General features: G+C 39.8%; 1 protein-coding gene across 1 annotated transcript in view; it reads right to left on the bottom strand.

The window, feature by feature from the left end:
* HTR1F (5-hydroxytryptamine receptor 1F) overlaps nt 1–24,923 on the bottom strand; it is a 104,387-nt gene that overhangs the window by 44,683 nt on the left and 34,781 nt on the right. The window contains exon 2 of the mRNA XM_057389931.1: nt 11,756–11,856. The gene's annotated coding sequence lies outside the window, so the exon portion shown is untranslated. The remainder of the gene's footprint in view (nt 1–11,755; nt 11,857–24,923) is intronic.

The raw sequence follows: 24,923 nt of genomic DNA, 5'->3' as shown, positions 1-24,923 counted from the left end.
GAAATTTATCTTAATTATGGCTCTACACTCGTAAGATGGTGAAAAATAGTATTTCTATTTAGTAGGAGTGGGTGGTGTTATCTATTAACATAAGTTTGCGTTTACACAGTAACATTTAAAGTCTATTTATAAGAGAAAGACTAACAAACAGATGAGTGAATATGGGTCAGAGAAGGGAGTTAAAGAGAATGGGAATAATAACACCTCTGGCTATTTGGGCTGATGAGGCACCACTGCTGCTAGGGAAAAAGGATCAGAAAAATAGCTTGGTGACTAAATAAACTGTGGCTGCTTGCAGCAGAACAAAATACCAAACATTCTGACAGAGCTTTACAGCCCTGCAGACTGCCTGAGGAGCTTTGTATTTCATCCCAGAGGCAGACAGAGAGTGCTTATTATTCAAATACCCACCACTTATCCCTGATAATGCTTTCAAGACATACCTGACTGAACTGTAAAAAACCCAATCTGGTCAAGTGCTGGTTTAATATGCACAGACACCGCCTCGCAAACCACCATGGATTGTTTTCATGAACTACAATTTCACTGTCAAGGTTTAATTAAGAAATCTATCAGAGCCTTTGGAATAAATGGACAAATGGATTCTATGACAAGRCAGGGGCTTAAAAATTTGTGCATTGACCAAGCTGTCTTCCCAAAAATGAAAAGGGACAGGATTGCTTAAAAAAGCCACAAAACAATCCACTTCACCTAAAATGCCCATGGTTTTACCTCATTCTCATCACTGTGAGCCACATTATGTGGTTGGGATTTGATTGTATTAACCTACATATTGCAGTCTTTAAAATCCTGGGGAAAGGACACATTTTATGGCACTATAAAGTCATCATTTTTCTGCTACTGTATGAAGATTATTACATTCCCTGAAAATACATAACAGATTTAATCCAAAATAGGATGTATTTTTTTTTCTGTACAAGCAAGCTGTCTGGCAGGCAGCAGGAGATAAAGAGAATGTTTATTATTAAATTTTAGTGGCTCAAAGCAATATTTGTATTAGGGCATATACACAGAAGCACTTAAAAAACCCCACAACAAAAAATATTAAAGCTGACATGTCAGTTTTAAATAAAATTTGGAAATAGTGAAGCCTAATTGACAGCTAGGCATCATTCATAAATACAAACTAATATAAATTAAGAAATGTTTCTGCTGTAAACCTCATGTGTTAAACCTAATCAGTATTTACTGTATTATCTCTGAATAGAATAAGGACAGCACATTATCTGTTTCAGTAATGCAAAGTTAATTTTAACTGTCAGAAGGTTGGAGTCAAAGACCTATAAAAGAATATATTTCCTGAGTGAAATCTAAAGGGACATTTTAATTTGTTTCTGTTCCATTGCTTCTGAATAAATTGTTTTGAAGCAGATAATGAATTCATGTAAGTGCTAGTCTTCTGTTCTGGTCCTAAAATTTCTAAAAGCTTTCTTAAGAAAGCTCTTTTTTCCTAATTTTAAAGTATAGCCAAATACATTGAGGCTTTTTTTTTCAGTGTTAAAATGCCTTTGTGAGGGCAGTTCAAGCAAGAGTTGTCAAAATTCAAATTACCTTAAGTAAAATTTATACTGTTGTGACAGACCTGTTTAAAATTTTAAATAAGAATTTTATGTATAATTTTTAGGGCTGTGACTTTATAGGCTGTTTGCAGATGCTCATCACAGGGGAGAAGAATTCTAAACTTGGAGAAAGTTTATGAATTTTAATTTCCACTGCCAAAGTGATTATTTGAAGGTAAGTCATTTGAAGGTAAGTAATTTAGATCTGTTGAGAGACAGAATGTGYAAGCAAAAGCCTCTCCTGTATTTTTTCAACTCACTGTAATACATATTGAGTTTTTGAGGCCCACAGTTGCAAATTTGTGTTTTAGCTATGCAAGATAAATTACAGAGGAATTTCAGTGAAACAGGGAAGGCACGTGCACACATGCTTTTAATAACAATGTGCATGCCCTATTACCAAATTCATGAGACCCTGGCTATGAAATTATTAAAACTGCAGCACTGATTGCCACAGGTTGCTGCAACCAACAATAAAAATAGATTGAAAGCAGATCACTGCAGATTCGTGGATAAAGATCCACCACTCTTGTTTGAACATGATGACTCCACATGTAACCTCCATCTCAGGAACTCCCAAAATGTTTTGAGCAGGACTCTTCCAGTGGATTTGGAAGGTGTCACAAAGTGCGTTTTTTTGGGGCCTTAGTGAAAAATGTGTGTGTGGTGACATGGAAGATCTTATGGGTTCATAGCAGTGACTTATAAAGAGCTGAACAGGGACACATGTTCTATTTAGTGCCGTGGGATTCTTGCGTGCAAGCTGGAAGGGTTCTGCCAGATGGTTCATTGACTGAAAGAATTCTTCTAGCCCTGGAGAACCAGGCTGAAAACTTTTCCTTTTCCTTATTGATTTGTTCTGCAACAAACAAATGGTGTGGCTTGGGATGGTGAAAGAGTGAACTCAGCAGCTTTGCCTTAAGGGGGAAAATGAAAAGCGGCTTTGGGAACTCGAAAGTGTCACCTGCGACTGGAATCGCACAACTCTGACAAAGGAGCAGCTTCCCACTCAGTGATGGATTCTGGGCTCTGCTGAGCCAGAGGGCTCGGGCACTTCCCTCCATCAGCACAAGGATTTGTTTCACTTGCTGCTTCTGTGAGCTTTGCCTTTCTTCAGCTGAGAATACATGAGGGCTGTGCTGTGCTGGAGCTCAGAGCACACTGAGCTACAAAAGCTGTCCCTAAACACAACATTTTGTGTGTGAGTCTCCTGGGGGAATGGGAAGGACATTCGGGGGTCGGCAAGTTAGCCCAGCACTTCAAAGTTCAGAAGGCCTCTAGTTCGTTTGACTTCCTTAGGTTTTCCTCTATATGCCTTGTTTTCTTCCTAGCTAGATCCTTAGATAAGCTCAGGAATGTGGATGCTTCCCTATTTTCCACAAAACTATGACTTTCCTTTCTGTAGGATAACMTGTTAAGTTTTGCCACTTTCTCTTTCTACCACTGATGTATCTAAGATACCAGGAAATGTTCTTTCATTATTCTTCAGGTTAAAAGGCTGAATTGTTTGAAACAGGCATGAGTATCCTCTGTGTTTCTGCTGTGCTTCACCCCGCTGTGTTTGCAACATGAGTGACCAACCAGAACTGGCAGCAGCAGCAAGGCATCAAACCCCCAAACTCTCACTTGCTCTCTTCTTCCAGAACTTGCAAAAAACCCTACCAAATCGAGGAGAACACTGGTTTCCTTCAAATCCATGCTAAATCTGTTTTTTTTTTTTTTTTTTTTTCTCACTCTCCCTTTTTTTTTTTTTTTTTTTTTTTTTTTTTTTTTTTTTTTTTTTTTTTTTTTTATTTTTTTTTTTTTCTCACTCCTTTCCAACAAGGACAGAACCTAGTGAAGGCACAAAGCTGCTATTCTTGATGGAAAAGTTATTTAAAACTGGAACCACAGTTTGCAGTCCCAGAGAGGACTCTGCTGGCCTGCCTGCTTTTCAGACCCAAGTGAGGTTGTTCACAGTTGTGTTGTTTTAGCAGGGTTGTGAGCCACAGTGGTTGACCAGCTTTGAGTCAATACCTGAGGACAGCTGGGCAGAGCAAAACACATGTGTTATGTGTAGAATAAAACTGCTGCCTGTGGAAACACTCTTAGGGCTGCAAGTTTACAACTGAAGGTGCATTTGATGGGCAGCAGATGTAAATTATTCAATCCCCACCTGTGTGGGCTTCAGTTGCCCAGCATAACTTCAGCTCCTCAAAGGCTTGAGTTAAATTGTTACCATTTGTCTGGCTAAGAAGGACCACAAGTGTTTTCAAAACCACTTTTCCCCAAGCCTTCATTTTGCCTATTCATACTGAAAGCTCTCCATCAAATGGACCACTTATTATTGTATTTTTGTTGAGTGGGAGGTGGGTTTCGAGGCACTGCTGCAGTAACACAATTATGAACAAACAACCACTTCAGGATGATTCTATACAGACCTTCATATTCACATTTTGGTACCTCAGATTCCTTCACATCTTATTCAGTGCATCAATTAATTAAGCTAAACTGAGCCTATTTATGATATATGTCTCTAGCCTCCAAGTCATGCAACTGTTTTATGTTTTTGAAATATAAATTGCAAGTGGTGAAGGTTGGGGCTTGCTTGTGTGTCTCAAAGCAGTGGGGGAAATAGGAAAGAAAAAAAGAGCAGAAACAGCAATGTCTTTGTGCTGCTRAACAAGAGCAGCAAAACTGTCAATTTTTGCCCTTTCTTTCTTATGGGTCAGTTCAAAATTCATCTCTCTGAGCAGCAGCTTGGCATCTGGCAATYAGCCTTATTGCCAAATAGTCCATTCCTGTTATTTTAAATACCAGCCTGAATCCACAGCAGGTTTCTTAGCTGCTTCCTTATTTTATGTAACTAATCAGTGCAATAACTGCTAATTACTAAACTCTAGAAATCATTTTATGGAGGCAATGACCAAGCAAAATGAAGACATGAAGTTCAAACAGAGGTTTAATGTCGCCTCCTAGTCAAACACAGCATTTTTGTGTTTTAGGGATGCTTTTTTTATAAGCTGCAGTAACAAAAAGTAAACTGCTAACTGATGCAATTTGCCTTAATATTAATCATATTTAAGCAGGCAATTTCCAATTCCTTTTTTTCCTATCCTGCTATCTACTCATTTAAATACAACTAAAGGGATAATRTATGAGTTTGTTCAGCTTAGCAGTATGCATATTTCTAATTTAAAACCAAATCCTGTTCCAAGGTAAAGGAAATACTATTCTCATAACAGACCTGAGAGAACTGGATCTTTGTTTGCCTGGCCAAGTAAATACCAATTCCCTGAATGAGTACAGAATTAAATCTTGATTTTCCAGCCTGGTGCAGGGATAGGTTGACATCTGATGAACACTGTCTGAAAATTACCATTCCAAATGTTTCTCTACTTTCTAAGCTAACCTTAACCAGCTGGTTGAAATTTCAGTCTGCCTTGTGTTATGTTTTTATTTTCAGCATAGGAAAAGAAAAAAGAAACATTTCCAGGAAATATATGTTAGAAAAATTTCCAGTAGCAGTGTTTTTCAGAGGCAGAGAGAGAAAAGTTGTCTTGCTAATGTAAAATGTCTGTGAATGTTTTTCCCGGCTGAGAAATTCTAGCTGTCTTTTGTGACCTTGACATCTGACATGGGATGACCTTGCTGTTGAGACACATGGCCTTGACATCTTTGTGGAAGCTCAATTATATCTGAGTTACTGAAAAATAAAATCTTGCAATGTGTACTGGCTTAGTACAGACTTTATAGATTTTTGAGAAACGAATTCTGCAAAGAATGCCAGTGCTAGGTTTTGTTTACTGATAAGGAAAGCACAATGCAGTGTATTTCCATTCCATTTCCAGGYTATCATCAGTCTCTCAGGTGCTCCATCATCTCCAGCAGGTCAGCAGAGTGGTTCTGAAGGATCCTGCTTTGTCAAACAACTCTTTGTTAGCAGATTAATCTCTGGAAGCTGCTCTGGGTTAGAGGCACATCAAGAAACCCTGTATTTAAAATAAGTAATATTTTCTATTGGCTGCCTTCTCTTTTTCTCTCCAGAAATGTTGATCTTTCTTTCCAAGGACTTGAAAGACCCCAGGGGAAGAATTTCTAGTGGCAGCCTCAGATAAAACCCAAAGCACTCTTTCAGGACAACATTTACATGCAAGCTTTGATTTTTATGGATTATAGCTTTAGCTGCCATGAGAGACGAGGCTCACAACAGCACAGACCTTGTCAAAAACTCTGCAGAAAACTCTTAACGCACACAGCAGCTGTCACACAGAGCAACCCATGGAATTTGCTGCTCACTAAGGATTACCAGTTTTTGTTGAACAGACCATGCTACCCATTCCCCTGCACTGGGACATTGGAAAAGCTATTTGCATATGTTAATCTACTCTATGAATTAAAGCTGGTTTGGGTTTTTTTTTCTCCTTTTTTCCCCTTTCCTATGTTTCTGCTAAACTACTGTTCTTCCTGAAGTCACCAGCACCTACAAAGTGAGAAAGTTTCATGCACCTGTTTCTATAAAGGGAAATGAAACTGCCACTTTCCAAGATTTTCAGCTTATTTTGGTGGAATTCATCTCACCTCCTTTTACGTGTTTGCCTAACCTAAAAGCAATCTGTGCTAGACAGGTACTCTTTGGCACTTTAGGCACTCTGTATGGGAAAGGAGTGAAGCAAATACTGGGGTGAGATTGTGCTGACCTATTTACACCTCACCCCTTATGAGTGTTTGCTTCTCTCTATTATTGCAAGGAGAAACTTTGATTGATTGGTTCAAGTACAGATGTCTGTCTTTAATCAGTAGAATTCTAACCTAAATTTGCAGTACCAAGTGTTTAAGCTTTGACTGAGAATAAGGAATATTTGGCAATTTTCTGCTGGGAAGTTTGTAGGTGGTGGTGTGRTAGTCAGTAGGAATAGATTCTAATAGGTTTTAATTGATTCTAATACGGCATAGTCCCAGTGTTTAGTGTCCAGAGAATCCCACATTTTTCAAAGGGGAAGAGTCTCTTCCCTGAGGTGGATTGAAGTGCAAGGGAAACAAATCCTTTAGTACTGTATCTTAGGTCTAAAATCCCAAATTTTTGCATTCATCTGCTGAGCCTTTTGAAAGTGAATCTGCTGAGCTTTGTTGTGCCAAGCCTATCTGCAATAACTGAGCTTAGTTTAATTCAACTAATCATGTTTTAGTGATGACAACACTATGTTCAAAACAGGACACAAACTTATCAAATAGTTACTGTCTTTTTCAGAAACACATTTTAAAAGTTTGAACATTTTTCTCCCCTATTATCATAAGTGTATGTATTTTACTGAAGTAGCAGTAACTTGCTTTCCCTTATCTCCAGTGTAAATGACCCTATTCATTTGTAGCTAAAATTGTCCTCTCCAGAGTGCAGTGGCTTCAGCAGAATTACAACTTGCATGATTTTAGCTGATAGACTCTACTGCAGATACATAACCTAAAGAAGTAACATATTTCTGGCAATACATGATAAAAGAAGCACTTGGCAAAGGTCAGCTTTTCAGATGTCATGTGGAAATCTCATTAAGTACAATCTTCTGATAGGTCCTCTGCTTCTGCCTCAGTGTCTGTACCAATTGTCCTGAATTTCTGATTGAAGTTTGGCATCTCAGGGACTTTTTAAACAAGTTAGAAGGTTCCAGTATAATTAAAATAACTTCAAAGTCAAATTTAGCAGGTAAGAATCATGATAAAACTCTTTGAATTAACTCCATTGTATGAAAGTAAAACAATCTTTAAATTATCAGTCCTAAATGCAGCTAAGGCAGCTAAAATTTGAGTCAATGTCAGGGAAATTCCTAAATATTTGAACAAAAAAGGTCTGCTAAAGCTATTATTCTATATTAATGGGAACAAATACTATGCCAAAATGAAACCCTTCTGCAAGCAAGGCCTGTCTTCTTTTCAGTTTTCCATATTTAAATCCTAACTTTTGTCCACCATGATGACTTCTTGTTAAGCTCCTGTTAAAAGTCTAGGTCAGAGCATGTGTTAAGAGTGCAGGTACAGAGATTAGAAATAAAAATAGGTGGTCCAAAAGTTGTGATGAGAAGAGCTCTAGTTCAATGCTGGGACAAAACTTATCCCTGCCACCGTTGCTGTTGCCTGCAAAGTCCAGAAATTGTCTAAGTTGAGCTGTCTGCAACAGGGAAATGTTAATATTAATGTGGTGACTTTGTGTATGTATATCCAAAGTTTTCAGTTGGCAGTTTTCAGCTGACAGACTGCTATAAAATAAAAAAGATGGACAGCAGTAAAAAAAGAAAAAAGCTGTGTATTTGATATGAATCACTTACACAGTGAGATGACAAGCTCATGTCTCTGTCCTGCTGGAGGTGCTTCTGCAGGGAAGCAAAATTATTCCTTCAAACCTTGAGGTTTCTTTCAGAGCATGCTTGCTCTCCTTGCATGAGCAGTTACACGTGAGCTTGATAGGCTGGCTCCTAAAATCTGCACTGTATTCCTCTTTAGGAAAGACTAAGTTACAGAGAGTTTTTGTTCATCTTTTAGAAGAGTCTGTGTGCCTGTATCATTCTCTGACCATGTACTCGTTCAGGATGCTTGATCCCAGATCCCAACATTACAGAGATCCCTGCAACCTCTGCTACATTGCAAAGGTCTTGGGTCGAGGTGGCTGCCAGGAGACTGAGCAGGGAAGGATGCACCAAAGAGCTAAGGCTGAGTTCCATGGAGCACTGAAGGGGTTAAACTCCCTGCCATACTCTCAGCTGAAGGACCTGCATCATGTGAGTTTTTTGGGCAGGAGTATCTCCCACGATCACAATGAAAAGAAGTTTGGAGTCCATTCAAAAGCAAATACATGGTAAATATTCATGTGGATTTCAAAAGGTGAAGGAGCCTATCAGATACTGGAAGATGCAAACACTTAAAGCATGGGAGAAAAAAAATGCAAGATTGTCTTGTGCTTCTGGAATACTCCTGTCTTTGTATTCCAAGGGCAGAGACTCCACAAGCCAACTGCTGTCCACTGACCCAGCTTCAGTCTCAGCCTTATTAAGGAATATAAAATGTAAGAACAGTCTACCAATGTGCTGCTAATTTAAATGATAGATTCTGATAAGTACTTTTTTCCTTCCTGCCTAGGCTTTACTCAAAGCCTTCCATTAAAATATACAATTGACATAGACAATTGCCTAGACAGTTGCATTTTGATTTGCATCTACTGACAACCCAATATATCTTTCAGATAAGCCTTTCATGCATTACTTTCAATAATAATGTTTTAAATTAAAAGACTGCTTCCATCAGTGTAATGAAGCAAGATAGCCAAGAAAATAGCTGTGTGCCTAAGAACAGAAATTCATTAAGGTAAGAAAAAAAATCCATGAACCAGGGATGATAATGAGAAAAATATTGAGCCTTAGAGATGACAATACTGAAAGGAGAGGCTGCATTTAGGACTTACTTACTGCATGGGAGGGGCTATTTTCTCTTTGCAGAGATCTTGCTTTTTATTTTGTTAAATTCTGATAAATCACACAAAATGTTGGCAACTCAGTTACTTTTAAATTGCCACAGGCATATTGGATTTTACTTGCACAAAACTTGTGCCTGATATGATATCAGGGATAATCCTTTATGTTACTTATGTAAGTGTTAGTTTTAATAATTTCTCTTCTTCCAGTACTGAGAAACATACAACTTAATAATGACAAATACCAAAGCTGCTCAAAGAAGGCAATTTAATATAATCAAGATATTTTGCTTTCTAATTGCCCTCCTGGTCTCTATTTAAGTTGCAGATTGTGCTACCTATATTTATCTCAGAAATGTGTTGTTCTTATAATGTACTTTTTTAAAATAAATATTTGAAAAGGTGGTGTTTCCCTCATTAAAATATTTTGGCCTTCCCCTCAGTGTAAGGGACTCGTGTAGTGAGCGCTAATGAGGCACGTGCTCGCCTTTGAATCACATTCCCTCTTCCTCTCCCTCCCATCTTTATTTCTTTTCTTCACCCAGTCAAGTATTATACAAGTAAATCAGTACCCATCTGACTCTCTGCCTGCCTGCTGAGCTGTGTGCTGCTCCTGTCAGTCAGGGACATGCAGAGGGTTTGCAGGAGGAGCTGACACCCTGCACACATCCAAGCTCAGACAGGTGTTTTATAAACCTGGTTCCTTGGGCTCCTGAGATGATGCAAAGACAAAAGGTCCTGCCTGGGACAGAACAAGCCTTGGCTGCTGGAGCACAGATGGTATGAGAGTGCTTTGTGTGACACAAGGTGCTAGAAAACATTTGGCTCACTTACACGTGCTGTCAAGACCTGTTTTCTTCAAGCTGCCAGTCTGTTGTCTTTTGGAAACCAGCTTGCAGCCAGGAAAACCATTTCCATCAGATCCAGAAACTAAAGCCCTGTTCACTTCCATTTTTTCCTACCAGGTAATTTCTCTCTGTAAGGTCACCACAGGTATTACAGTAGAATTAATGAACAGCCAAAATTTCTCTCTTATTGCATACAAAATAGTGCATAGAAGAGAGAAAATAGGTTTTAAAAATAATAAGAGCAAAGGAAAGACAAGTGTTCAAACCAGGCACTCCCCACACCTGAATGTGCTGAACAATATAAAAGTCTTCCTTTTCTTGTCATGTGTACAGATGGCACTTGGTGGAATTCCTGGCCCAGCTAAAATCCAGCTTACAAGTTTGAAATCATAAAAGTTTGGGAACTTTGTCTTTCCGTATACATTCTTCATGGCAGCAGCAAAGGTTTGTAATGGCTGAAACTGGCCCCTGTTCGGACCTATTTTTCACTAAAATCTGAATGTTTTATTAACATTACCATGAGCCAACTGGGTGACTTTAGTCCATTTTACATCTACCCAGTGACTCTTTTCTGTTATTGCAGGAGCATCAACCTTGTCTTTGCCTCTTGCTGTAAGACTTTTAAAGTGCAATTTGCTKTATCTTTCAGAGTGTGGACACAATCCTGAGGTGGTAGGGCTCAGAACTTGTGCAGATATAGATGAAGGTAAGGAAAGCTGAACATGAGAAAACATCAGCCTTGAGGGTCTTTTTCTTCCTCTAGCAAAAAAAGTAATGGGATTAAATACCTTAGAAAGACTCTTTGAATGTCAAACGGTGGCACATGACTGCTCTGTCTCAACATGTGCAGTTTTCAGATACACTTATGAGCAATCATATTTCATGTGCATTTGCTCAGGCAATTTAATGACTGCTAAAGGTTTACTTTGTTTCTTGTTACTTTATTAGCCAGATGTCTTGATATTAAATGGCAATTTTTTTTCTCCCGACACAGTTACAGGAAATTTTACCCCTGTGTTTTTTAAATATTTTTGTATTTAAACCARTTGTGCTTTCTGAAATGTTATTAAGCTGTTGGGCAGGCAGGGACATTAAGCTGTTGTATTTGAATGACCATGGGAAATAAGGATTTTGGGATTTTGTCTTTGTTGTTAAAAATGTACAATTAGGGTATGGAAAAAGTCACTTTGTAAAACTGCAYGAAGCAAAACCAGAAATAAAATAAAGCACACGGTGGCATGAAATGGCCACAGGCTAATGCAAAAATTGAAAAAAGTCTTCTCACAAAATATCTGTGCACTGCTGGGCTTTCCATCTTCAAAATGTCTTGCAAAGGTTAAGTCCTTAAAATATATCTGTGCAATGAAGCATTATATTGGCACCATTGTTCTTTTCCCCTCAATTAAAGTAGATGTCGAGTGTTTAAATGTCCAAGGCTGTGGAGAAAGTCACTCAGATCAAGGGCTGCAGTCTGAGCTTCTTCAGCAGTGCCTGGATTTCTCAGACTGGGCTGGAAATTCTTCATTTATTCAGTCATCCTTCTGTCAGCTATTGCTTTCCTTTTCTCAAACTGATTGTCGTCTTTGACATCTTCCCTCTGTGCTGTGTGTGCTCAGATTGCCCCATTAAGCCTGCAGTGACCCTACAGGTCAGCCCTTACCTGGCTGTGTTTCCTTGCTCTTTCTTSAGGATTTTTGCAGTGCAGATTTTCTCTCCTCCTATGCTGCTTTAAGGAAAGGTCAGCGTGGCAGAGGTCAGCAAAATTTTCTATTTAACCTGCTTTGCAGGGTTCTTCCCTATACAGGACCCAACCAAATTATTTTGATCTTTAGAGCAGGTACACTGAACATGTGTAGAGTCTGTGCAAGTGAGGATAAAAAGCAACTCACCATCTCCTGTGTTTGGAATCACCTCGGAAGAGCTGCCTCTGGGAATTGTACTGGAAGTAGGAATTAAATCACCCTTAGCAACACTGGACACTGCCAAAAACCTGTGAAAAAGCAAAAAAAATAATAATATAGGGTCTGTAAATGACAGTGCACGATGTCTACTTCAGAGGAAGGAAAACATTTTTCAGAAGGCCGAACTGTAATTTTCAGGATCTCTTCAAAAAACTGGATGTGATTCTTTAAAAGCTGAGAGGCCAGTGTCAAGAACAACCCCTCCCAGAGCTCCCACAAGAGCGGAGCTGGTGATGACAGAAATACTTTGTAATGAGCTGATGACCAGCAAGGGCCTTGYAGGATTGGACACTCCAGAAATCGACTCCACTTGAGCAACTCAAGAAATCGAAAGACCTGACTTGTACTTTCCTGAAGATAAATGACCCRTTAGAGGAAGGGGGAAGGAATCGTGCGCTGTTTAGCCACACCAGCAGTTTTAGTGTGCCTCATCCTTTTAGCACCCAAGTGCATCTGTCAGGTGCTAATTGTCAACTCCCACCGACTGCAGTGGGAGCCCAGGGCACTTGGCATTTTGCAGTATTAACCTGCTGTTATTAAGCTGAASAGATAAACATGCCAGAGTATGTGATGTCTGAACTGCAAGGCATTGCTTCTTGCACTYTCACACCATTAATATTTTTTTCTCCAGTTAGCAGTGTCTCATGGCAAGCAACTRCCTAAAGAGGAAACATAATGCAAAAGAATATGTGCTGTGAAAAGTCTGCACTCTGAAGTGCAGAAATATATCATTCTACCAAGAGTAGGCTGATTTAATTTTAAATATAAAATCTTTAAAATGGCTAATGTGCTTAAAATGTAGAATATCAGATAACAAAAGCAGTTCTTGTTTCAAAGCAGAACAGCAGTCAGTGAGAAAAATGAATAAAAAGAAGAMAAAGTGACAGAAGAAATAAGGAACTATCATTGATTTCTGGGGAAAGAAAAAGGATAAAACCTAATAATTTTTCACACATTATTAAATAACATGGTAATATATCCAGAATAGAATTATACTAACATTTGGCTGTTACTTGGTATCAGAAGAGTTCTTATGGCTCAGAGTGCTCTGGGGCAGRTTTTGAGGGTGGTTACCCTCCTTGTTGTACCATCTACTTGGCACTGGAGGTGTTTGAGMAATGACTGGATATGGCAGTGCTGTGGTTTGGTTGACAGGACAGTGCTTGGTCAAAGGTTAGACTCAATGATCTTGGAGTTCTTTTCCAACCTTAATGATTCTATGAATCTATGGGCTAGGATAGGATGGTAAGTGATGTAGTTTCTTGAGGTTTCTTGTAATTTTGGGCAGTCCTGGTATCATTATTGCTAAAGGAAGGGTGAGAGCAAATCACAAGTTACAAMATCAGTGCTGCATGTGTTGAAAAAACTTGGAAAAGTAAAAGCTCTTGTACTTTTGTACCCATGCCACTGGTAGACATAAGACATTTTTCAAAAATTAAGTCTTCTGTTTAGTACCACATATTAACCTTCAAAGTGTAACTTATTGACAGTAATAAYAGAGTTTAAAAAGTAAAATGAGTGCTTGTGCTCTGCTTTTTCCTGATCTGCTTTGTAATTCAGATTTCTCCCTCTCTSTAGGCAAGGCCAGAAAGGACAGAAGGCAGAGGGGCCAGCATGACCTGCTGTGGGAATATGCAGCATTCAGGACATAGYCATCTACTTTGCTGTTTCTGTTAAACATCAACCAGATGACCATCAGGAACTGATCAAGGTAGAGGCAGAGTGGCCCTTTTGTSTGGTTTTGTTTGGAAGTTGTTGGTGTGACCATTGTCTCCCTCCTTTTCTCTCAACAGGCTCCATCAGATGCAGCAAAACTCTGTTCTGAATGGGACTGCACAAGAGCTGGGATAATTTTAGGGCCATTTTAAAACACTCAAAAAGATTTCCTCCTAAGGGGTGGATGGAGAGGAAGCTAGGTTTAGTTCTTGTTTGAGATCTTGCACCTTCACTCCCAGGTAAGAAATTAGAGGTKTCAGAATATCTAGGCAGCACCTACACACCTCAGAGATTTTGTTTGACTTTTGTAAACAAATAAAAAGTCTCTGTTTCTCCATAAACTCGAGGGCCTTTTCGTGCAGCCTTACTCCTGCAGTCTGTCTTTTTCCCATCCTCCTTGACTTCCATCTTCTGCATCTTCACATTTTCATCTTCATTTCCAATGTGTTTGCAAACACCCAGCTCTTTRCATTCAGGCCATCCCTAGCTGCATTCCCTTTTTCTCTCCTGGTCCTCTAATGCAAGAAGGAATATTTCTGGGATGCATGTGCTTGTAAAGTCAACAATTTAATTGTTGGCACTGCCATCCAATGACTTMATTCTTGTCTGGAAGGGGGTGAGTGACCCCTGAAGGGGATTTGGAGGCCCTCTGGGTGCTTAGATCACTTATTTGCTCCTTGTTCTCTAGTTCATAATGCTGCTGGGCACTCCTGTGCAGGCAGATTTGCAAGCTGCGTGCAGTCTCTTGTCTGGATGGGAAGGAAGGATGGGTGTGGGAGTCCTTGTTGATGACACAGCTGTATGGATGGGGCTGTTTTACCTCATCATTTATTGTTATCGTTTCATTATCATTACGTTATCATTTTCTGCTTACTTAAAATGTAAGTACGCTGGACTTAGGGGATCAGCTCAGGAACWGAACAGATCTCCAAGATGAATCCCACATCTCTAACAAATAATGTTCATGTGGAATTATGCTTTCTTTTAACTTTCTAAGATCATCYAAAAATCCCAGGTAATGTTCAATGAATAACTGAGGCTGGGTTTAAATTAGTGATTCTTGTAAACCGAGGACTGAGAGGAAGCCATTACAAAACTGCARAAATAAGGATTTTTGTAACTATTGATAGGTTATTTGCAATCAGAGTAATTTTTGCTATGGTAGAACATACCCACATAAGCAAGAAAATTGGCAAATTGCTAAAGGTCCTATGAGGTCTGTTTTGTTTAATAAACAGAATCTAAGCTTCTAACAAATTAGTAGAGTTGTTTCGAACATATGAGGACTTAACATTTCTGAACAAAATGGTACAATATGAATGATAAAATCATTTCACATCTGCTCAAAATCCCAACAATCTGTGTGGCAGCAGCTTCCTCTAGCAAGGCAGTCCAGCAGAACCTGCATCCATCTCCAAAGCAGTTTTATTCTTTCCATTGCTTCCCAAGCCTCAGGGTACTCCTGCTTCAAGTCTGAATATTTATTATGTCAGGTTAAAGTCTGTCAAGTAACCAAAAGTCAATTATCACTTGATTTATCAATTCCTCCTTTCCTAGCAAAGACATTGATATTATGAGGGCTTTGGTCTTGTGAAAACAACGGGAAAATCTTGTGAGATGTGTCGAAGGCAAGCTTTTTCTTRGTGGTTAAAAATAGTACCTGCAACAATTCCATGAGAAGACTGAAAGTGACTTTCTTACTGTGTGGAGGATGCTAAATAAGACTTTTTAAAATGGTATCTTACATTTGAATAATGGGAGAAAAMCAGCTTTCCATGGATCTAACAGCTGTTTTAAAAGCTCAGCTGGCAGCATCAGTTCCTATCAYGCAGAAGACCTAAGTTCAGGATCACACACAAATTTTTGTCTTCTCAAAGGCCAGCAGGAAGTGAAGAAGGCATAAAGAGAATTACAGTTTTACTGCAAAGGCAAACAGAAATCTGTCTGTGATCATGAGCTGAGTTTGTGTTTCCTGTACAAAAGTAGCAAGCAGTTAGGAGCAGATAATATTCCCTGGAATGGCTTGACATCCATAGCTGGATGAGAATTCTCTGTTTCTTTAAATTTACTGTGGCTGCATCGGATGTTCCAGAAAATGATGGATCAGTACAGTCCTATAAATCCCAAACACATGTGTGGTATATCTTTTCAGAAATAACTCACCAAACAGCCTTCCAGAGGAGAAGAAGTCTGCAATAATGACAGCACACTGACAGTGCAATAAAGAGGAATTCATTATTCTGACTGCAGGGGTTGACAATGGCCGGAGGGCAAATGCATAAAATAAGAAGAAAGAGTCGATGCTCAAATGTCAAAAGCTCCCTTCCACAAGTGAAAAGARGAGAAATGTGTTCAAAATGTATTTCCTCTGTATAGGAATTATGGTGATGATGATGATAATAACAATATTAATAACAACATTTATCCGAGCATGATAAATATTGCTGAGGATGAGGCATTATATGACATCATCTATGTGTAAATAAATTATCCCTTTCCAGTGCTCATTGCCATGAAATTAAARCAAACCTTTGTGATCTAGAAAGTGGCAGCAAAATGAAGAGTTAAATATGTAGGATGGTTGGTTTTGTGAGTAATTCTTGTTGACAATTTTTAAGCTACTATTCAATTCTAGAAACAAATCTGACTGTTATCATTATTTCTTTTATTACCTAAAGAGGATAATACCTACTCACAAGTGCAACTACTTCAGTTTGAAATTTTGCAGGCATAAACTGCACCCTCAAACAAGATATCAATYCCGCAAAGGAACAGCAATAAACTGGGCAAAAGCCCGGTTGTTTTTCTGGAGCTAAGTAGTTCTAAACAAAATTCCCAGGCAGTCTGTCTATTTTTAATTTTTAGTTCCTCCTTCTTTGGTATTGAATGCTTTTGTGAAAAGGAAGGATTTCTGTGCTGTATTTTTCTTCCCCTGACATTTCCCATACAAATTTACAATCCTCTGATGGCTTGTATGAAGAGGATTAGAAACATGTCATCACTAATTGCAGACGAGGATTTAAAGCAGGGCCAGGCAGAAGAAACAATCTCATCTCACAAAGATGAGATTGCCTGGCCTGTCTTGATTCAGGCTGTGGATGCTTTGTGCCTACCTCTGCTGCTCCAGGAAGTTCATCTACCTCCCACATCTGTCCTCATCTTATGGCAAGGGAAAATTGTTGGTTGTTGAGCAGCATGAAAGACTGATTTCTTTATCACACATTGTTCCTAAAGACCCATTTCTGCTGTGAGGACAACATAAAGTTTGTGAACTCACAAAGCACAAAGGAAGGTGCAGTTGCAAAGAGGAATCACTTCTAAACTCCAAAATAATTTCCAGGTGGCACTTGTGGGATTGTTTCTTTCTCCTGAACAAAGTTTTTGTTATTTCTATCAAACTGTGAACTTTTAAGTGCTGTCACTGTATCCTCACGTACACCACACAAGTGCTTCCAGTGAGGGTGGAAGTAGCAATGGTAACCTGAGCAAGCCCTGACCATCTGTGAATGTTGCCTTTACTTAATGTCAAACCAGTACCAGTTTGACTAATAAGGTTATAGAATTACATAACTTGAGTAGAATGACAACAAAATTGTGTCAGCGTGCATTCCCCTCTCTTTTGCTTCAGGATGAACCAATTATGAAACATAAATCAAAGAAATGGATACAATATTTATAAGCATGTTGGCTCCCAGGCATTGATTAACCATGACTGAGGGAGCTTTCTCTCATGAAAATGAATGTTGTCTTAGGAAGAACCTGCAAGTTCCTTCCTAAGGCTGTGAGCTACTTGGAAGGACACTTTACTCTAACCCCAGCATTCTTTAGGATGTTGACGTTGAAGGAGATAAGACACAATAAGCGAGGCCAAGTGGCCAGAGTTGCTTTTCTGCATTGATCATTCCTTAGTGAGTCACATAAGAAATCGAAAATTCTTGAAAACGCCCCTTTGTCTGCTTTAAGAAATGATTCTACATCCTTCAGGCCTTGCAACAAGAYAAAAAGTGACTCAAGAGTTCCAAAAAAATGGTAAAGCTAAGCCAGAGTGAATTTAATTATCTTCAGACATCTAATGGAAACCACAGAGTTTTGTCACAATTTTCAGGACTTGTCTGTCAAACCTTGACAGATCAGGAAACTGAAAAGGATGATTTCTTGATTAAGACTGAAAATAAAGCCTGAAATTCATTTTCAAGGAGAAAGTGAGTTTTTTTAATTAATAAAGATAAAGAAATATGCAGTAAAACTACCTCCTCCTCTGCCAACAAAGTTGTAACCACAATTCCACATCTCTGTCTGTCTCTCCCATGACAAATTTTGGGCTCTCATTTTGGGGATAAAAATATCTTTTTCAAAGTCATTTGGAGAACACTCTGTGATTTAGTTAGGGAAATAATGCAATGCCTCAGTGTTCTCAGAATAAAAGGAAAATAACATTTTTAGCTGTATTAACCTGCTGGTTCTTGGTCTTCTAAGTTTATGATGTACACCAGTGTCTCTCTGCAAAAGCTGTTGCTAAAATGGATTGGTTTTCTTGTTATTTATTCACTCAGGCAGAGCACTTGTAGTGAGGAAGAATAGGGATTAACAGACAGAGGACTAAGTATGGGATTAAAAACAAGTATATGTTGTTTCTTCATATAGTTTTACGGCTTGGCAACTGATTGGGAGACCATTTTGTGTTGCTTCATCTTTACTGTCAGAGTTTGGGTTCTGGACACAATGCTGGCTTACAGAAACATGCTAAGATTATTTAATTCTTTTCTTCCTGATGCAGGTGCTGGTCTTGGAAGAGTTTTTTTGGGAAGAGTTCCAGYGTGGAACACAGAAATGGCAATGGATACAGCTGGGGCCCACTAAAGGTGCTGATATATTTTTCTTCTAGAGAAGGCCTATAGGACTGACATAAATAGACCCATGTATATATTTTCCTTCACCGTTGCTTTCAATTAAAGTCAATTTAAGAATCTTAGCTTTTACTCAGTATTTTCAAAATTGGCTGGTGTTTGTCTGGCTCTGACGAATGCAGCTCCAAAGGATGCCCCTGCACAGGTTTGCCCCCACCTTTTGAAACAGATGTGTTTAATGGTGATGTGCAAAGAATTGCCCTCCATTCTGCTAAATCATATTTTGTTTCAGCACTCCCCAAAAGCTGGATCAGTTTAGGAAAATTCACTGGCAGCCTGGCTGAGATTGCAGTTATAAATCACTTCTAACTTTCTGCACAAAGAATGCTTTCTGTTGATGTATTTGAGAACATTGTGRGGAGGTTTGTAATTAAATGAGGAAAAGTAGGACTTCTTTTTTGAAGAAATGAACTTTTAATGCCATCGGAATAAGGGAATTTTGAAAATACTGTGCACTCTATTTTGGCTTTGTACCTGAAAGTTGCACAAAAATAATTGTATTTCCCTTTAGAAGATGCTGGAGGGAGAATAGCCAGCTTTCTTTATTGACGATAAAAAAATTACCAGATTTCTGAGAGACCACAGATTTAGGTAAAGACGACTAGATTTTTCTAAAACATTTTYAGGGGCGAGCTCTCCAAAGTATTTTGCCAAATCGTGTACTAATCCATGTCTTTCTATCCATTAAAAGTGCCCACGCCTCACAGTATGGTTTAGCTTTAAAATGTGTTAGGGCTCAAAAACCACATGGTTCAGTTTCTAGAACCAAATGTAAAAAATATCCTTTTCTTCCTTGTCCTTTTCCAGCCTGGAGTGGCCAGCTTAGCGTTCTGCCTGCTTTTGATTAAAGGTGAGGGGTACCAGTATGATCCAGCATGGTAATTACTGTATTCCAGTGAAGTCACAGACCATTGCTGCTGTTATTTATTCTCACACAAAAACATTCGTTCACCTCCTCTCCAACTACAGACTGCAAATTCTTAGTCGCTTGACTTTTGCTGTGAGTAAAACCACATTATTTTTCATTTGCTTCAGTTGCTGAGATGGCTGCACTMTCTGTTGTTCATTCTCTGTGGAAAGATTTAAAATTTGCCAGTTTTCTCTTTCACTATGGATCAGAAAACAGACAACCTTAGGGTTAAGGACGGTCACTTGTACTTAATCCAGTTTCACCAGGCTTAAAAACATGTACACAAACCTCAGAGCAGTCTCTCTACAGAGATTTTCTTTTTTTCTTCTTGTARTTGGTGGGGATATCTGTGCACACTTGAGCCTATCTTGGCAGATTCCAAGAAGAAATGGATGGTAAGCTAAGGAGTTTATTAAACATATTTTTTTTTGTGAAAAAGTTTTATTAGGTTTACTTCCTTTTTACAAAACCAGAGGCTGACATGGAATAGAAGTCTCCACATAAGCAAAACCCACAAAAATAGCCTCTAGCCCCACAACTTTTTTTCCTAGAACTGTTTAATGTGGGAAAAAGTTGAGTGCACAAAGCCGCTCCATCGTGAGCTGGTGAGTCACTGCCTTCAATCTGCGCTTCTTTGGTTCGAGCTGACGTATTTGCAGCTGAACTTTTTAGGTTTGCCAGTTCTCTGGAGAAGATGTATGTTACAGAAAAGTTGGGAATTTTCAAGATACAGCTCATCAATTTACAATGTATAACACTTCTGAGAAGCTGAGTATCTAACAATAAGGGGAGAGAGAGAGGAGGAGGTACTGATCTGACTACAAGACCTGCAGAAGTGATTTCAGCTTGTTAGAAAGTTTTAGGACCTGAAAATTAGTATTTAGGTACATGCCTTGTGGAAGCTATAAGTAGCACCAATGGGTTAAAGTCCTTTTTTTAAAGAGGTGAGTAAAGCTGTTCCTGTCTTAATGGAAAAATCCTCACAATCTGTCAAGAAGGGTGAGATGTTCTTCAAAGTAGGCAAATACAAATGACATGACAGTTCCTGCCATCTCCTACTAATGAATAAGACATTCAGCAGAATCCTAGAAAGGCTTGGGTTGGAGGGGATCATGGAGTTCCAACCCCMCTGCCAGGGGCAAGGACAGAGAGTAAGCAGGGAGAGGTCAGGTCAGAGAAGGACAAGAGGCTGGAATGAGGTGTGCAGTGGAGGGGATAAAGGCAGGCAAAGCTATTGTAACCATAATTGAAACAGGATATTTCACTCCTTTGCAGCAAACAGAAAACAAATTTTTCATTGTCCTCAGCATCCCTTTACATTGCAAATGACAGGAATGTACAGGTAGAAGCAAGATCAGTCTTCAGAATCGGAACATTTTAGAATGAAAAAATGCTATTGATTTTAAGTACACAGTGTTCGTGCAGAAGATTAGATAATCAATTTTATACTGAAAATATAGAAGTGCCTGCAGAGCATTTTTTTTTCATGGGGAGTAATAGAATATTTTGGTTTATATTTTTATGAGAATTCTGTTGTGCTCACTCCACCATAAATTTTCCACTCTTGTTTGTAGACAGTTCAAGAATATGAAGACAAGGCTTGATGCTGCAAAATTTCAGATAAAAGCCGTGAGGTAAGAAGGCAATGAGCAGAACATCTCAGAGTTTCATATTCAGATTCCCTCAGAGAAAAAGCATCTTTAAGGGAACTGGATGTATAATGAAAAGGCAGATAAGTGTTTCATCTCATTATTTTCCTSTCCTAAACCTCAGGCTCATATCCTCCCCCTTGGCTTCTGAAGACAGAACTGCTTACTTGTCAATCATGAGTAATGCTTCCCTTTCCTAAACCTTTCCTAAACCCTTCTCCTACCTCTTAAAATAGTKTTGGAGCAAGGTACAACCTCAGCCAGAAGTGGTGAGGTGTAACCAAATGTCTCATTATTCTGAATGGAGAGTTAAGGCAGAACTGCAAGCTCGGCTAGCCAGGAGGAAAATGGCAATCCTAAAATACCGAATCTCCTAGGCAAGGAGATGGAAAMAGGAAAGATCCCAGGGTTTTAAGGCAGACCCTGGTATTTGAAGCCTCTCTTAGCCAACGTGGCACCTGTCAAGACTCGAGCACCTGGCTGTGTTTGCAGAGATGTGCGAGCTGATGGTTGCTGTATMTCACTTTGTGTGATGTGAAAGAGGCCTGGCACTGCCCTGGGGTGGCTCTTGTGCACACTGTGACTGCCCTGAGACTGCTCCCAGCMGCTGCTGTCATCTGCACCTCTGACAGCGTCTGATCTGCTGGTGGGCACGGCAACACCAAGAAGACTGGGAAAAACGCACCCATGGCTGCTCTTCTTTGCCTAGAAAGGAGTGACATGAGTTAAGRTTCTCTTCTGACCAGCTGGGCTTGTTCTCAAGGGCTAGAGACACACAGCAGTCCCACAGTGATGGAACAGTGTTGGATGGGAGAGGGGGATATTGCTGGCCCTCAGCTTTACCATAACCTTCAGGGTATGGAGGATTCTGCAGAACGGTTTGGATGAGCAATGCTGGACATGAGGCAAATGGCTCATAACTAGCCATGGTCTGCATGGATGTGGTTCATGCTGGTATTGGCTTTATGATTTGTGCTCCAAGAGCCTGAGGAATTMGATTTATTCCTAATTACCACAGGGCCCACAGCATGGTTGAAGAGAGAGGATTTCTGCTGTGGGAAAGGTCTCTGCAGTGACTATGACTAAGACCTGGCTTAGCACTGGGGACAATAACAGTGGAGACAGGACATGCTYGAAGTGTGGCAGCAGTGGAGACACAGCTGAAATCCTTGATCCCAAGGGTGAGGGTTTGGTCTGGCCCAGATTTGGGAGGGGGAGTCAGAGGGGCAGGGACAGCCAGATAATGGTAGAGCAGGGAGGAAGGTGGGGTGGGGAGGGTCACATTTGCTGCTCTGGCTGGTTCACAGGAAGTAGGAGGGAGGACAGTGACTCCCTGCATATTGAGACTGCGCTGCTGGGGCAGACAGATGGAATTTTTTGGGCTCCAGCACCAGCAGAATTGGAAGATGAGCATATAATTTGTAATGCCAACTTAGAAAAAGCCTACAGCTGATGCTGATCTGAAGACTCAGATTTATTGCTGGTTGGTGCAGGACCTTTAGGACTTCTGCTGACAAAACCCACTAGCATATGGATGCTTTTGAAAGAGGAAGATGTTGCTGGACTCTYGTGAAGGCTGCATTTCAGGCAGAAATTCCAGTTAAGGATCTTGGCAATGGGAATTCAATAATTATGTTTGTTTTTGCCTCCTAACATATTTGGTTAAGGGAAGAGTCGATGATAAAAAAGAGCAGGTGGCTCCAGATGTGCCAGAAAGATTGGGAAGAGGGTGGGTACAAGCAGGGTGAACGCAGGACACTGCCAGCAGGAGCAGAGTTTCAAGGGAGGCTGCTCAGAGTGAGGAGAACAAACARGAATAGAAGAAACTAAGGGAGGGAGAAAGCATGAAAGAAGAGACAAAAGCCAAAGGCATTTCCCTAAGAAGTCTGTCTTCATCTCTGTCCTCCTTCTTGTCTTCTGGGTACACCCTGATTTAACCCATGCCCTCTCAAAAGCTGAGAGAAAAACTGAAAGCTACAGATTTCCTTTATGTTCACTGTAAATGATCTGATGCCTGATTGAGCGACCCGGCCAACTTCAGCATTCTGAGATCAGTGCAGCTTCTTTGCCTCTTTTCCTCCTGCTCGTGAGCAGAAGACAGGACACAACTGAGTTAGGTTTTTTTTTTAGAGGGTGCTTTTGCTCTCAGCATTTTAAGTAAATATTTTTAGATTGTGTGTCTTAACATTTCTAGATATTGGTCCTCGTCATTCACAAACACAGGAATAGCATGCTAAAAATTATCAGCTACTGYAGATCATGAAGAAAATACATACCAGGGTATTAAATGTGTCTATRTCTATGTCTGTGTCTATGCATATATTTGTATATGAGGGAAGGACTGAAACACCAAGCGTAGCCAGCTCTCAATAAAAGCGGAGTTGCTCCTGGGTTGAATAAAAGGAGAAACAGGATACTGACTGTGAGGGTACCATGATATTGTAACCTGAAAACTAATTAAGGAAAGAACAGAATTTAAATAACATTTGGATGCAGCAGCAGGGAACCAAGCAACAGGTGTTTAACAAGATTTCTTTTGACTGTTTAACCTCTTTGCTGTTGCCAAAAACCCAAACTCTGTCAGACTTTGTCTTTACCTCATTTCAGCAGTTGTCCTTTTGGCTATTTCATGACTCAGAGCATTTATTCTGCTGTTTGCTGTCTCTAGGGATCTGGGTCTCTGCCACTAAGTGTTTTTGATCTCCGTTGTATGTGTTGCTTTCTCTTCAGGAAGCAATAGGATTACAAGGCTGCAAATTTGTGACTCTGCTCTGTGGGTTCAAAATATGTGGGAGAGAACGCCTCACAAAACTGAGGAATTTGTTGCCTGATACTGAGAAGCAGGGAAGGCTTTTCTTTGTGATCGCTGTAAAATACAAAAGCATAAATAAGTGTTTCAGGTATTGGTATAGTCTGGAGGGATATCTGTTAATGGAATAGGTCTCTGACACCCTGCTGAGTGACTGGGATTACATAATACTGAAATGGCTTTACATCTCTGAAGCAGCTCCTTGTTTAAATGACCTTCTAGCAATRAGCTCCTTCTCTCTAGCATTTTATATTCTGATTTCACACTGCTTCTTGAATTTAGAAAATGAAAATAAACTCAAGTGATACCTGCTTTAAAACTCACCTTTTAATAAGTGTTTACTTCCATCATGATTTTAAAAGGTTTCTTCCCGAATTTCTTTTGTTCAGTGTTTGAAGTGAGGAAATTATTTAAAAAGAGTATCTCTGTAAAAGCATCCCTTCTTTAGGATGGAGTTTCAACAACTTTCGACAATAGACAGGATCAGTATTTGCTGTCAGATTTTGCCTGCATGAACTCCCATCCCCACTCTCCTCCTACACATATTCAGACCTCTACATGGCAGGGACATGCATCTCTTAGGAGGACATGCAGGACTCTTTAGGCTCCTTTTCAGAAATTGATTCCATTAGCTGCTGCTTCTTCCTGTTATTATCTTTCCCTTTYATCTTCCTCCCTGCTTTCCCCGTAGCGCACAGTCCAACCTGCTGCCTGATCTTCTTCCTCCAAATTAGTGGGYTTGACACCAGAATCTTCTACAAATAAACTGATCCATCTTCTCACCCCATTCCTCCAGTGTGTGTGTGTATGAGAACTGTCTTCCTCCTGTCCCTTGCTCTCCTGTCCCTGACCTGCCTCTCTATCCACAGAAGGGTTGGGGTCCCTGTCAGGACCCCAAGGGCATCAATGCCCTCTCTCACCTCTCGCTTCGAGGGGTTTGCCTGCCCTGGCTAAGGGCTGTGACATTTGTTGTCAGCTCTTTGCTGCTTCCTGGATGTTCTCTCCAGGGCTGTGGTGACTCAAATTCCTCTGCCAAAGGTCCTGTTTCATCTCCTTCCCTATTGTTATCATGGATTATGAGCTGTAGATTTTCCAGTTTTGTTTT

The sequence above is a fragment of the Malurus melanocephalus genome, unplaced genomic scaffold (genome assembly GCF_030028575.1).
Source record: "Malurus melanocephalus ecotype Western Australia unplaced genomic scaffold, MMel_1.1 scaffold_21, whole genome shotgun sequence".
Classification (NCBI taxonomy): domain Eukaryota; kingdom Metazoa; phylum Chordata; class Aves; order Passeriformes; family Maluridae; genus Malurus; species Malurus melanocephalus.
This window is presented reverse-complemented; position numbering and strand designations above follow the sequence as displayed.